Below are 15,250 nucleotides of genomic sequence, written 5' to 3'. Positions count from 1 at the left end.
CGCAAAAAATAGGTGTTTTTCAAAACTCTCTATCTCAAAAACTACTCACTTTAAAAAAAAATCCCAACACACGTCTCGACTATTTTTCCACCACCTATCCATTGGTGTATTCAGAATTTCCAAGAAAAATTCCCCTCTCTCGTAATCACCTCTTTCTCAACTTGCCCCAAATTGATAAGCTTTTCAAAACCTAACGATTTCTTACCGATTTAGATTTTTAAAAATTTTTTACCAAAAGTCCATTAACATAAAAAATGATTATCTATCTATTGCAAAAAAAATCAACTCTCTACGACATCGCATTTAGATTTTAGATAATTTTTTCATTTTGCCATTTTGCCCCGTTTTACCCTATTAAATGTGCGATTTGAGTAAAAACCTTTCTTAGTGCAAACCGCTTCACCTACACCTATCATATACCATTGAGTTTGGAATTTTTTATTTTTTTCCCATATAGAGCCAGTGATTATGTGAATGGTGAAAAAAAAAAAATCAACGCATTTATAATATAGTATTAATTTTGTTCACTGGTTATTAAAGCCCAGTTTATTTTCTTTAAAAAAATAACTTTTTTTTCATAAAAATGACTACTGAAAGTAATTAATAAAAATAAACAAACTGATAGAATTTAAAAAAAATAATTTTTTAATAAAAAAATTAACTTAAATGTATAATATAATTAAATGTTGTGAAAAGGCACAAATACCAAATGAAATGATAAGGGGTTGTGAGTCCAATTTGAGCATTTTTCAGTTTTTAATTTGGCAAGTTATGTATTTTCTGGCTTTATAACAAATTTGTCAAGCTAGTATATTGCATTTGTCTCGGGGTCAGTCAATGGTTTACATTTAGCACCAAAATTAGAGTGGTTCGAAAATTATTTCATGGATTATACCTACTTGAATACATAATTTTTTTAAATAAAAATATACAGGCACCTAAATATTTAGTTTAAATAGGTACCAAGACACATAATGTCTAAAGAAAAGTTTTTGTTTTGAACAAAGAAGGCCCAAGGTTTAAATATTTATAAAATCTTTTTTTTACAAAATTTCGAAAAGTGCATCTTCCCTAAACACATACCTGCTATTATAATGACTTTTTTCAAATTCACTACAATCAATCACAACAAACTAAATTAATCTTTTTGCAAAGTAAATTCACCTTTTAATTCTGAAGTGCATTTATTTTGGTAGGAATACTTTTTAATCTATTCATTATTTTCCAATTAAATTTCAATTTCTAATCAAAGTTATGTAACTTTAATTTCCTGTTATGTAATAGTAATTTTTGTTTTCATAGATACAATGAATCAATATTGACCTGCATTGATAAACTATAAATTTAATTTGCATTTAAACCAAAATTACAAACAAATTCTGGTTTAACAAAATGAAAATAAAGTTCAAATTAGATTTACTGGAAAGAAGGAAATGTTCTCAAACAATCTCTAAGAGAAGACAAATTTTTATATTCATTATTTATTTTATTTTGCATTAAAAAAAAGTCATATAAGAAGGTAGGTATATAAAATAAAAGAATTTTAAATCATAAATAATAAGAAATCTATAAAATGTCTCTATCCCGATATCTACGAAAAAACTTTATAATATCTTACATCCTGAATAAGCTTATCATACATCAATTATCGAAAACAAAAAAAAAATTCTTCAAACACCTATGCAAGTATAAATGAAGGTGTGTACCTAAACTACCCACGTAAGAACTTAAGTAAACCTACCCACCCTCCTTCCACTAGGTACACCTTATGTCAAATATCACTTATGTCAAATAAAATTGTATAAATTCCCTAACTGCTGTTGCAAGCTACAATTAAGGAGAAAAAAAAAATCTCACTCTCAAAACACAACTACACCTTCACCTGATCTTGACCTCTCCACCAAATATACAAAAAAAAAAAAAAGTATACGACAAAGACATATACCTACCTAACACAACACATGCAATTTGCTTTCAAATGCACTTTTATCTCCTGTGCATTGTTGTTGTTGTTGTTTTTATTTCATTTTTCTTGCTTCTTCTTTTTCTTCTTCTTCATATTCAACAACAAAGTTAATTAAAAAAAAAAAAAACAGAAAATAGAAAAAAAAGCTCCAAAAAATCTAGAAGCACATGGCAATGTTGTTTGGTCAGTCTTTTTTCTTATTTTCTTAAAAACGTACAACAGAAGGCGCCAACCAAAAAAAAAAAAAAAAAACACCCCCAATCACGTTTTCTCAGCTGAAAACAAGAATTTTCAAATATTTCTTTTTTTTATTTTAATTTTTAATTCCTTAAATTCAAATCAAAATAAAGATTTTTTTTTAATTCCTTAAAATACCTTACTCCAAAGAAACAAAGAAGGAACAAAAAAAAAATCCTACTACATTCACATAAATTCAAGAAAAAAACAAAATGGTGGGTGGATGACGAATTTGGTTCAATTCAGCTTCAGATACAAAGATGTTATACAAAAAAATAAAGAAAAAACTCACACAGTCAAAACAAAGTTACAATTGTAGAGAGATGGGCTCTCGCATATGTTTACAAAGCGCAAAAGTCGTTGAAGACAACGACGATGAGTCGAAATCAACGACGACGATGACGACGACATTGCCGGCATTTTTATTCATTATTTTTGCAAAACCCTCGTATTTTTGTTATTTTTGCTTATTTTCTAAAAAAAGAAAACAATATTGTTTTTCTTGTCCACGAATTTTGTTTTCTTTTACTTTTTTTTTTTTTATTAATTTTTTTTTTTTTACTCCCTACACATCACTTCTACTCTGTATGTGCTTGGGGTTTGTTCAATGTTTACACATCCGTAAACAAAACAATTCTTCTCTCTCACAGGTTTTTTTTTTTATTTCTATTTTTCTTTTCCATTTTTATTTATTTTTGCTTTTTTGTGTGTTTTTTTAAGTTTTTTTTATTTTCTTTTCCGAAATGCCGGGTTTGTTTTTGCAAAAATAACACAGAAAAAACGATAAAAAAAAAATAACAAAAATGTCAGGAAACTGACGGCGAGTGAAAGTATACACGCAAAAAGCCCAGCAACAAACACTAACTAAACTAAATTGCAAAGCTTTTCCCACGTCGAACATCGAAAAAATGAAAAACCAAAAACGACTATCAAGCAGAGCGCAATATTTATGAGACAGTGGGGTGGGGGGTAGCTAAAAAAAAAAAATAAAACTTAACAAGTCGATATCTCTAAAATACTTTTAAAAACTGTGTGCATTTGTATTTGAATTTTGAATTGACCCCTTCAAAGCTTTCAGAGAGAGTAAAAATTGTATTTGTATACTGTGTATGAAAATAGAGAGTGGGGGAGTACAAAACCAATACAAGCTAATGAAAAAAAAAAAAAAACTGAGAGAGCTTAGGTTGCACACTAATGCAAAGTTTTGTATTTGATGCAGTTTTTTTTTGTTAGATACAAATTTCAGAAAAAAGGGGATAGTGTGCATTTGTGTTAGAATGTAGAGTTGTGAGGCAAAGTTTAAGAGAAGTGTTGTCGTGGCGGTAAAATTTGGTTGTTTCAGAGAATTTTTGGCAGATATTACGAAAAGGTATGGAATAATAAATTGTAAACTGGTTTTGGGGATTTAATTTTTTTGAGATGTCAATTTCTTAAACAAAAAGAATTTAAATGCAATGACGATAAGGAACGTAAGCTTCGTATTCAAAACATTAAATACAAAAGTTGTTGCGATTGATAAACACTTTTAGAAAAGATGAAAGATATGATTTGAGAGATGCCTTGCAATTTTAAGCTGATGTTAAAAAAATGGCGCACACAGTTTCTGACTTGGAGTATTAGACATGAAATTTCCGATAAAAGATTACGCTATAAAGTAAGGATGTTCTGACCAGATTCCTCACAACAAAAATGACTTGTTGTTTTCGGAAAACAATTAATTTTGCTGGTACAAGATATTAGAACTATTAATACATTCTCTGAATTTGTTCAACAAAATTTTGTAAAAAAAATCTTAACATATGAAAATGTTCAGTTATTAAGAGTGAAAATTTCCAGTCGTATGCACTAAGGTTCCTCAGTTAATTTTAAGTGGAAGTTATGAGGTTCCTCGATTTCTCCACGTTCTTGAGTTTTTATGTTTTTCGGTCATGTTTATTTTTTATTTGGTCTAATTTTGTTAACTTCCACTAATAATTTTTTTTCTGTTCATCTAAAACTTTTCCTGGAATTGTGTATCAAACGGAATTTTATTCAATTTTAATAGTTTTTGTGCTATCTTTTTTACTTTGACATCATTTTAATAATTTATTTAATTTAGAAAATACCATTTGATTTATTTCTAAAAACTTGACTGTTCAACATGAAAATATTTCAGTTCTTTAACAAAATAAAATAGAAAAAAAAAAACAAAAAAAAAAGTAAACTGAAAAAATAATTTTTTTGTTAATAAATTAGTTTTTAACGTTTTTTTCGTAATACAATTAAAAAAAAAAAGCATTGGTACAGTATTTGTAAGTGCAAATTATCTTAAACATCAAAAATATTTTTGGTTTTTAGCCTTTTGTATCTAAGGTATAAAAACTCATTTTTAAAGATTTTTCTTTGATCCGTTTTTCCCAATTTCCATAAAATGTATAAGTTTTTTGGGTAACTTGTAACAAACCATTTTGTTTTTTAATGTTTCTTTCATAAAAATTTATATTGTATTTTTTTATAACGCATTTTTCGAAGAAAATCAACCTCAAAGCCAAAAATTTGATTTGAATTTCTTCGAGGTTCGTATATCTTTTTATGAATTTGAATTTTTAATTCAAGTAAAAACAAAATTTTAAATCTTTAGGCTTTAGGTCAAATGATTGGAAAGATCTCAAAATTGCGAAGACATTTTCAAGATTCAAGTTTTTTTTTATTTTTTTTTTTCGAATCTGTTTAAATTTTTTTTTTCCATAAACGAAGCGAATTAGGTTTCTATAAAAATCGAGCAGTTTTTGTAATATTTCAATATCTTGAACAGGTATACTTTAATAAATCACAGATTTTTTCTAACTTTGAGTTCGAATTTGTTTTTGAATATTTTGGTTCAGTTTGGACATACTTCTTACATTTTCTATTTTTGTCACTGATAAGGTACATAGGTATAAGCGTATAAGCATAACGAAACTTTTTTTGGAGCGGTACGATTGATCGCAAACTAAAATCTCTTATAACGAAATCTCGCATTTTTTTAAATTTCACGCAAAACAAAATTTCGCATTTTTAAAATCTTACATAAGAAAATCTCGCATTTTCAAAATCCCGCAAACCAAAATTTCGCGCGCGCGAATTAATAAATATTTTATTTTAATGCGAGATTATAAATTGTGAGATTTTAGTTTGCGAGATTTTAATGTTGCGAATTTTCGTTAAGCGAGATTTTGTAATTGCGAGATTTCGATATAAGAGATTTCATAATGCGAGATTTTAAAAACGAGATTTTAAAATGCGGTCAATCGTACCCAACCCAACTTTTTTTACTTCAATTTAGAAGAAAAAATAACTCTGAAAATTATTAGAGAAAAAAATATTATTGGTTATTCTGGTCAACATTTCAAAGCCACCATTTTGCAAAAAAAAATCAATTAAATTCATCACATGGAAAGATGGAAGTCGTTTATCAATTTTCTAAAGAATTTAGCTCGGAAAAAATTTTTGACTTGGGAATTAATAAAAAAAAAAAACACTACTGTGCGATGATTTGAATTCAAATTTTGAAAATAGTAGTTAATATTGATAAAATGGGATATCTTCCACTTCATTCAAACTTTTTAAAGAAATTTCCATTTTTTTTTTTTGAAAAAAGTGGCCAATATTTTAAATGAAATATTATTTTTATAGATAACACTGGTTAACAAAATTAAACTTTTTTTGTTGCCGAAACAAAAATATACTTTTCTGAAGGTTTTCGGTGTGCTGAATTGGAATCTGAAGTCAACAAAAAAATTAGTCAGCTCCCGTTTTTGAAATATTACCGTTAGAAAATGCAGTACTTCGGGCCTTATTCTTTTATATAAGGTAAATTGTTTGTGCATATTTAGTAACGGTTTTTATAACAACTACTTACCACCTTTTTAAATCTGTTTAAATCTTTCCGATATCTTTTTTTCTGCCCGAGATATCCTCAGTTGTTTGGTATTTTTATAAGTTTTATAACGTAATTATCTTCTTTATGATATATGAAGCCAAACCCACTTACTTCAATTTAAGATATCTCGGGCAATACAAAAGATATTGAAAAGATTTAAACAGGTATCGAAAGATGGAAAACAGTTCTTATAGAAACCGTTACTATATATGATCAAACAATTTTCCTTATACAAAAGAATAATATCCGAAGAACTCAAAAAAACGTTTTTGTTTTTGCATTTTCTAACGGTAATATCTCAAAAACGGGAGCTGATTTGTTATTTTTGACTTCGGATTCGAGTTCATCACACCGAAAACCTTCAGAAAAGTATTTTGTTTCGGCAACAAAACCCTTGTAAACCAGTGTACATAATAATTGATTTCTGGTTTTTCTAAGTGTAAAATTTCAACTTCAAAGTATTTCTCTGAACTATTCAATGTTCAATCTCTTGAGATAGGTCAAAACTTCTGCCAAATTTCCCTTTCATTTACGAAGCATATTAACCTTTTTATTTTTTTAGTTTTTACTTTTTTTTAGGAAAGTGTCCAGTGTCAGATGATAAAAAAAAATGACAAACAGATGCTACTTGTCTTCTTAAATGTTATGTTTTAGTACTTTTTTTCGGTACAGCTTAGTACCTACAACATACTTCTTTTTTATTTTTGTTTTTGACTAGTAAACTCTTTAACTTTATGCTCTCGTCGTTTTCAAAGATTTAATTATGTAAACTCGTGTAAACCCATTTCAATTTGCCATTTTTACGAGTATATTCAGTGGCATCCATTTTTTGTTATATAAAGATAAAGAGAGTGTGTATATCTAATGGTTCGTTCATCTCCTACTTTAATTTGAAAACTCTTACCTTCCCCTTTAACTATTTAATTTATGATGAAAAAAATAACAAAAAAAACCTATCTACATCTGTTAGATACATTTTATGAAAAAAAAAAATACAAAAAACTCTATGAGAGCACTTGAAGACAATATTCAAGAGTAAAAACATCTGCTAATGACGTCATTCAAATTGAGAACACAGGCACTCTCCTCATCATCATCATCTTGTTTTAGTGTATAGTATGTAGATGCATGCAAAAAGAAAAAAATAAAAAGCTTTTTCCACCTACTTCACGACGAAAATTACCAGATACTTTGTGTACATACAAAATGTATCTAAGCAAATTTAATAAAAAAAAAATGAGAAATAAGTATCTCTCTAACTACTCTCGTAAACACAGATAGATACAATACTCATATAAGAAATAAGTCATAAGAATTATAAATAATATATGGTTTGTTGTTGCAATTAAATATTTTTTTCTTTATTTTTATGAATTTAAGTGGCTATATGGTCTTTATCGCACTTTTTGACGTAAACGTTGATGGGTGATCGACTTTTTAGGGTAAATGAACGATGCTATGCTTTTGCCGGTTAAGCTTTTTTTTTTGTTTTTTTTTTTCAAATACAAAAATTCAACAAAGTTTTTATTGATTTTTGTTTTTTTGTTTGAAAAATAAGGACAAAAGAAGTTTTTGTTATCAGTTTTGTTTTTTAACGTAGCGCGGGTAAACAACAACAAGAAATCTGCATACAAATACACAATTTTACAAAACCAAAGAACACAAAAAGACTAGAAAGTTTACTCTTTACAGACAATCTAAGTTTTTGTTTTTCATACTTTTTTTGTTTTTTACATATAAACATACCGACACAACAAAAGTTATCGCTCAGCTCAGAGTTTAAGATGTATCTGTCTGTCAGAATTCATCTATTTTTGAATTATTTTTTCTTGGTATTGTTATCGCTAAATTATAATAATTATTAGGTATGGCGGGTAAGTATTTTTTTTCTTGTTATATTATGTGGTTAAAAGTTTTTGATGAATTTTTGTAACATGAAATTGAATTATTTTTGGCACGCTTTAAAAAAAAAATGACGTTGGGGATATTGTTGAGGTGGTGCAGTATCTATATGGAGGTAAAAACAGATGCATTATTTTGTGTGCAAGACATTTATTTATAAAGTATTTTTCTGTCTCGGTCTGGCAGTTTATTTATGATTTGAGGTTTATTTTTTTTTTTTTTAATTTAATCTAGAATTTTTATCGCCACTTAGAAAATTTGCTACATTGTAAGGTAATAGTTGTGGGAACTTGTGATTTATGGACTTTACATTCATCAGTTACAGTTTGATAAGGATGTGGTTATGAGGATAGGTAAGTTGGTACCTACTTACTAATTTTGTTATTTTTTGATGTGATATAGTTTATATTATGAAACATTTCGATTTTAGAAGAAATAATACTTTAGTCTTTGGGAATTTTTTTTCATTTTGAATCAATTTGGATTTGAGTCGAAATTTGAGTTCAAATGTTGTATCATTCATTATTTTTATATTACAAAACTTGCAGAATATTGAAAATATTAAAAGAAAATTCGAATTTGCTTGGAACTTAAATGTCATTATTTGTCAAAGGGGTTGAGCCTTATATAAAAAAAAAATCAATTCTTGTGTCAGGTTTTAAAATATTCAAAGGAAGAGAAAACTATGTCACTCTGTAATTTGCATTAAAATTTTGGCCTCTTCTGTTTTCTGTTTCAAGCCAGAAATCCAAAATAATAATATAGGTTTTATATCGACGAAAAAAACCAAATTATTATTTTTATACCTATACTTTAAAACATATCACAACAAAAACATTACTGTCAAAAAAAGAGCCAAGTTCTCCTATGTTGAAATTATGCTGGCACAAAAAGTACTGAGATGTAAAAGTGTACCAAGTTCTAAAGTTTGGGTTCAAATTCGTATCAATAAAATTTTGATTGTTCTCTTGACAATTTTTCTTAATTATCGATTTTTAAAGTTATTTCAAAAATTGCCAAGTAAACAATCAAAATTTTATTGATACGAATTTGAACCCAAACTTTAGAACTTGGTACACTTTTACATCTCAGTACTTTTTGTGCCAGCATAATTTCAACATAGGAGAACTTGGCTCTTTTTTTAACAGTAATGTTTTTGTTGTGATTTCACTACTTTTTGCAAGGTATGCCTGTAGAATATAAAATCTCTATATTTGATGAAAATTCAGTGAAAATGGGTGGTTGCCACGCCTCCTGCCTGAAATTCTCAAACTTTAAATTTTTCCTTTGTGTAAACTACCAGCTCCACCGTTCTACCAAATTTCAAGATTCTACGACAGTCAGAAGTGCTCTATAATATTTGATGAAAATTCAGCGGGAATGCCGGTTGCCACGCCCCCTGGCTGAAATTCTCAAATTTAAAATTTTTTCCTTTGTATAAACTACCAGCTCTACCATTCTACCAAATTTCAAGATTCTACGACAATCAGAAGTGCTCTATAATAATTTATGAAAACTCAGCGGAAATGGGCGGTTGCCACGCCCCCTGGCTGAAATTCTCAAGTTTTAAATTTTTTCCTTTGTATGAACTACCAGTTCTACCATTCTACCAAATTTCAAGATTCTACGACAATCAGAAGTGCTCTATAATAATTTATGAAAATTCAGCGGAAATGGGCGGATGCCACGCCCCCTGAATTGAAAATCTCAAATTTTCGATTTTTTCCTTTGTAAACACTACAGGTCCTATCACCGTGTAAAATTTCAAGTTTCTACGATATCGGGAAGTTCTCCATAATTTTGATGATCTGTCAGTGAGTCAGTGAGTCAGTTACGGTTTTTGCGATTTTTGAAGCCCTATATCTCAGAAACTACTCATCGTAGGAGGCTGAAATTTTGTGAGGAGTTTGGTTTTTACGAGCTCAAATGTAGTGAGTTTGAAATTTCTAGCATCTTTGGTGTGGAAGTTAGAGGGGGGTCGAAAATGGCCTGAGTTGTTTCCTGTAAATAAGGGTGTAGTGCCAAAGTTGCTAGAGAACTTGGCTGGGCACTACCGTGCCCCTTGATTTTGTTTTTTTTTTTGCAAAAAACCGTATTTTTTTGTAAAAACCTCAGATGATGTTAATAAAAATACATAATCCTACTCGAGATGTTAAACTAAATGGTTTTTCTTACAACAAATAATCCTTTTTTTTAAAAGATTTTTTCAAAGCTTATGATTCATTAGATACTCCCTAAAAAAAAAATGTTGCTAAACCTTTGAACTGAAAATTATAATTTTATTTTCGATGAGTGCGATATTAATAAACAAGATAACTTTTGTAAGAGTTGAGTAAAGAACTAAGTTCAAACCCAACCATTTTCCATAAATTCTTTTTATATTTTTCATCCAAGAATCTTTTAAATAAAATGCATAACTGGGTTAAAGTTGCTTATTTTTTTTCAAACTTCTTACATCCAAATAATTTATGACATAAAAAATTTATAAAATTTGTTTGAAAAAAAAACGACATCTTTAATGAACATGAGAGCTCATGCAAAAGTATGCAATTTTAAAAAGTATGCAATTTAATTTCTTTTATTAAGATGATTTTTTAGAAAAAAAAAATTCAAAATCGGTGAACCGTTTCCAAATAATGAATTTGTATTAAACAATACACATTTTGGCGTATTGTATTGAGAATTGCCAAACGGGTTTATAACGATTTTTATTTATAGAAAAAACACAATGTCCACGTCTCGTCGACTGGCAATGTTTTGAGTCAGGCTGATAATTTTTTTTTTTAATCAAAAGATGCACAAAAATTATTATCATTTGAATTTTCTTAACAAAATTGTACCAAATTTTGAGAAAATTGTACTTTTCTTAAATTGATATATTTCAGGTTGCTATCGTGAAAAAATTAATTCAAAACTATCGTCTTTATAATCTGCTAAAACTATAAATACAAAGTAAATCGTTCCAAACAAATGTGTTTTTGATCAAACATTGGCTCATATGGGCTTGAGCTCTATCTCACTTTTTAGTACATTTTTTAGAGATTTATTTCAAGAAAATAATATAGTTCTCAAGAAAATGTACTGGAAAGTGAGCTCATTTTTATTGCATACGAGCTATTAATACAAATATTTTTTGAAAAAAAAAGGTATTTAAGCTAGTTTTTTTTTTTGACAATCGCTATATATTAACCCTCTGTCGGCACACGGGTGCGAATCTGGCAGGACAAAAATAAAAAAATTAAGATTTTTCAAAAAAAGTGGTTACAAAAAAATTCTCTTTATAAGGGTGAAAATATTTTTTTTCGGAATTGTGAATACAATATTCGAATTCCTCGGAATATTCTTCATCAATTTCATACTTGATTCTCTATAAAATATTGTGACCGAAAAAAGTTCTAGTGACATGAAAAAGTATAAACCAAATTCGCACCCGTGTGCCTACCACCACGTCACAAAAAAGAGGTGTGCCTACAGAGGGTTAAAATTGTGAATTGAAGTAAGAGCACAAGTGAAATCTTGAAATCCTATTGGAGAAAAGACAAAAATGCATTTCAAATTTATTAACTTAAATGCTTTGATAAAGTCAAAGTGGCACTTTTATAAGAGGGAAGACCACGAATTTTTGATATTTTTTTTTTTATTTTAATTTTAAAATTTAAACTGGAAATACTCAAAAAGAAATAACTCAAATGAAATGAATCTAAGTATATAACCAATGTTATCCTATTTCATGACAAAAAAGATAGGTTAAGACAAGAAATAAAGTCATAATTTAGTTGAACATAAGAATTCAAGTATTAAAGGTATATAAAAACAAGTTTAAAGAATCTGTAGTAAACCAGACAAGTTAAGAACTCGTCAAGCCTAAAAATTACAAACAGAAAAAGTAATTAAAAACTCTTCATGATGCACCTTTACCACTTTACTTTTCGTATACATTAATTTGCATGATACAAATCTAAAACCACAAATCTCTTTGCAAAAAACTAATTATTCCACAAGAAATTGTACATAATTTTTCCATCATCTCAACAGATACGCATTCATTTATCTAAATCAATTTGAAGCATAGCTTCTCTTAAAAAAACTCGTTTGTTTTTTTGCATCTATTAGATAGACAGATACAAATCCATCCAACCATTTTATTACAAACAGCAAGCAAAAACATTCAAATGAGCTTAATTTTATTTTTCCCTTCCTTTAGGCCTTAAAATAATTTTTTTTTTAATTATATGCGCATTTGACCATAAAAATAAAAATTTACATAGACAGCACGCATCGATTAGCTGCTGCAGTCAATATCATTTCAACTGTTTTTAGTGCATATTTTTCTGCACCTTAATGTCTATTCAACCAAAAAGTCTACAGTCTGCAATTAAAATTGAGCAAAAAAAAAATGCAAATATTCAATTTTTATTTTTTTTTTATAAATGCACCCTTTTTAACCCAATCACTGTGATTTTTGTGAGAGATACTTTTTGGTTTTTATGCCTGAGTAGATTAATGCATAAGGTTGAAGGATTTTCTCGCTAAAACAACACACAACCCAAAAGGATACGACAAACATGCAGGAGGAATGTAATTAAAAATTAAAAAAATATACAGAAGCTGATGGGAGGAATGTTTTTTTTTTTTATTTTTACAATAATTTCCACCTGGATACATAATTACCAAAAATACTCTTTGTACACAGAGATACAGATCCCTAAAGGGACAAAAAAAAAAGTTAATCTATACAATTTCGATGATGCAACAAAATAATATATATAAAAAAAAAAAATTGAAACCCTTTTCCTCAATTATTATTAATGCAGCAGAAACAGCAGAATATTAAATGCACTTTACTCCCCCTCCCCCCATTTTTCACCCCCTTTTCTTATATTACGCACATTTGCATCTGTCCGGCGACGTTTGTTGAAATATCTATAAGTGCGTCCATCATCATGACAAAATTGTTAATCAGCTCTTTTTTAGCTGAGGGATGAGCCAAAAAGAGGTGTCCACCAATCCGCCCATATAATTGCCGCATGTCAATGGCGTCCGTCCGAATGAACGGAATCCAATCCATAATGCAGAAGAGGGTAAAAAAAAAATCAACCCATTGTCGATTTAAAATCAGACATCTGCTTCAATCACAGAGGATCTGGATCCAGGACGACCGACGACGACGAGGACAGGGACAGGACACTGATATGGTGGCCAGGACATCATCGAAGGTTACACATACATTTATATGTCCTGGGTAAGCTTGAAAGCCATATATACGATGGTGAATCGAAAAGATACATCCATTCGAACGCATTAAAATCACCTATAGATACAGAAAGGACCGGGTAAAGATACATAATATAACACCGGGCGGTGGCGATGAAGCGTTATTTTTTAATGCATCATGCATTATAAAACTCTTCAGGACCTTTTCTACTATATAAGTGAAAGGGGGTAGGGGGTATAAAATGCGGGTCCAGCAGCATTAACCGATGATGATAATGAAAAAAGGGGATGAGTGCAAGCACACAATATTCGATCGATATTTCTGCCGAACTTTTCATTTTAAATTTTGTTCTTTCTTTCTCTCGCTCTTGCTCTCTTGTCATTTGGTCGTTGTTCATCCCTCCAAAACCAATAAATATAGACTCAGAGGGAGGATGGAAGGTGCATAAAAAATATATATATCGCCTAGGTGCATTATTTCCCACACACAACCCCTTTTTTTTCTGCACTTTAAATAAAAAATGTATCTAGATACATATGAAATTGCATATGTAAGTTCGTAGATACACACAATTTTTTTATATTTGTGAGATGCGATATAAAAATTCGAATTTTATTTTATTTTCGAATATTGTACCGAGAGAAGGGGGGAGTGGGTGTTATTGCCTTGTGCCTGCTTTTTTTATAGAGATGTGCAGTGTAATGGTTTTTGGTTATATTTTGCACTGCGTTGGTCCATGGATATAATTTTTTTGGTTTTATTTTTGAAAAAAAAAAGTTTTTTGAACTCATACACATAAATATTTTGGTTTTTTTTTTTTTTTCATTTTTTTTTTAAATGGGCGGGTGGCGGCAAAAGTTGAAGCAGTTTTTATTTATATATATACAAAAAAAATGGATTTATATATATGGTACTCTAGTGTGTATCTATTAATTTATCAACTAGCAAAAAGAAATCTATATGAGTTATGTGTTCGATGGCATGTTCATTTAAAAAATTCACAATAAAATAATAAATAAACAAATGAACAGTAGTAGCATACAAAAATGTTGGATGGAGAATGAGTCAAGTATACAGTAGGTAGGCTAAAGTGTAGAGGAGTTATGGGTAGAATTGGGTAGGAATTAATTTAAAAAAATTTTTTTTTATTCAGATTTTTTTGGGAGATGGGATAATAATATTTTTTTTTGTATATGATTTAATGTGAGAGCGCAGCTGCGATTGTTCGATTCGGTGATTTTTGATATAAATATTTGACCATTTTTGCCTATAGGGGGGGATGTTGTATATTAAGTAGCTGGGATTGTTTTTTTTTTTTGGGGGGATTTTTAAATTTTATTTTCAATAACAAAAAACAAATTGAAAGGTTTGATATTTTATTAAAAGGAGGGGAGGAGGGGGTGAATGCAGATTGGAGTATGTGTTATTTTTTGGGGGAGAAGGAATGCAATTATGATGGGAACGGAAATTATTTTTTTTTTGAAAAAATAAAAAAAATACTCATTTGAAAAAGAATTTTAATTTATATAAATCAAATTGAATGACTACTGGTTAAATTCACACGAAAAGCTGAACAAATTTTTATATAAACATCGTTCTTAGAACAATATTAGTAGGGATCAATATATTCAGAAGTTAAAAATTTGCATTCAATTTTTAATGACGAAGAAGATTATTATTAACATTTCATTGTTCTAGGTAAAATTGTATTTTAATTAATTCATTTTGACTAAAAACACAAGAAAAACTGCTAGATTCTTTCGAAATTCTGTTGCCGTTGCTTTGATTGTAAATCATAATATTAATACAAAAATATAAGTGTTCATCATAAAATATGCGTTTCCGGGAGGACGTTTATTTGTTTACGTTATTTATAACAAACTTCTTTGATTTATCAAAAAAGTAGACTCTTTTTAAGTCAAATTTTCAAGAAATTTAACATTATTTTGATTAGAAAAAGTTATGAACAAAACTTTAATGGATAAATTGATTTTCTGCTCACTCATTAATTTTTGAGAAAAAGTTTTGT

General features: G+C 28.9%; 1 protein-coding gene across 17 annotated transcripts in view; it reads right to left on the bottom strand.

The window, feature by feature from the left end:
* LOC129920270 (endothelial zinc finger protein induced by tumor necrosis factor alpha) overlaps nt 1-15,250 on the bottom strand; it is a 92,631-nt gene that overhangs the window by 58,353 nt on the left and 19,028 nt on the right. The window contains exon 1 of one of the 17 annotated variants that reach the window (XM_056001576.1): nt 2,496-2,619. The exons of the other annotated variants lie outside the window; for them this stretch is intronic. The gene's annotated coding sequence lies outside the window, so the exon portion shown is untranslated. Of the gene's footprint in view, nt 1-2,495; nt 2,620-15,250 lie in introns of those variants that run through there. 17 annotated transcript variants of the gene reach the window in all.

The sequence above is a fragment of the Episyrphus balteatus genome, chromosome 4, assembly GCF_945859705.1.
Source record: "Episyrphus balteatus chromosome 4, idEpiBalt1.1, whole genome shotgun sequence".
Lineage (NCBI taxonomy): Eukaryota > Metazoa > Arthropoda > Insecta > Diptera > Syrphidae > Episyrphus > Episyrphus balteatus.
The sequence above is the reverse complement of the archived record's forward strand: the minus strand, read 5'-3'. Positions and strand labels throughout refer to the sequence as shown.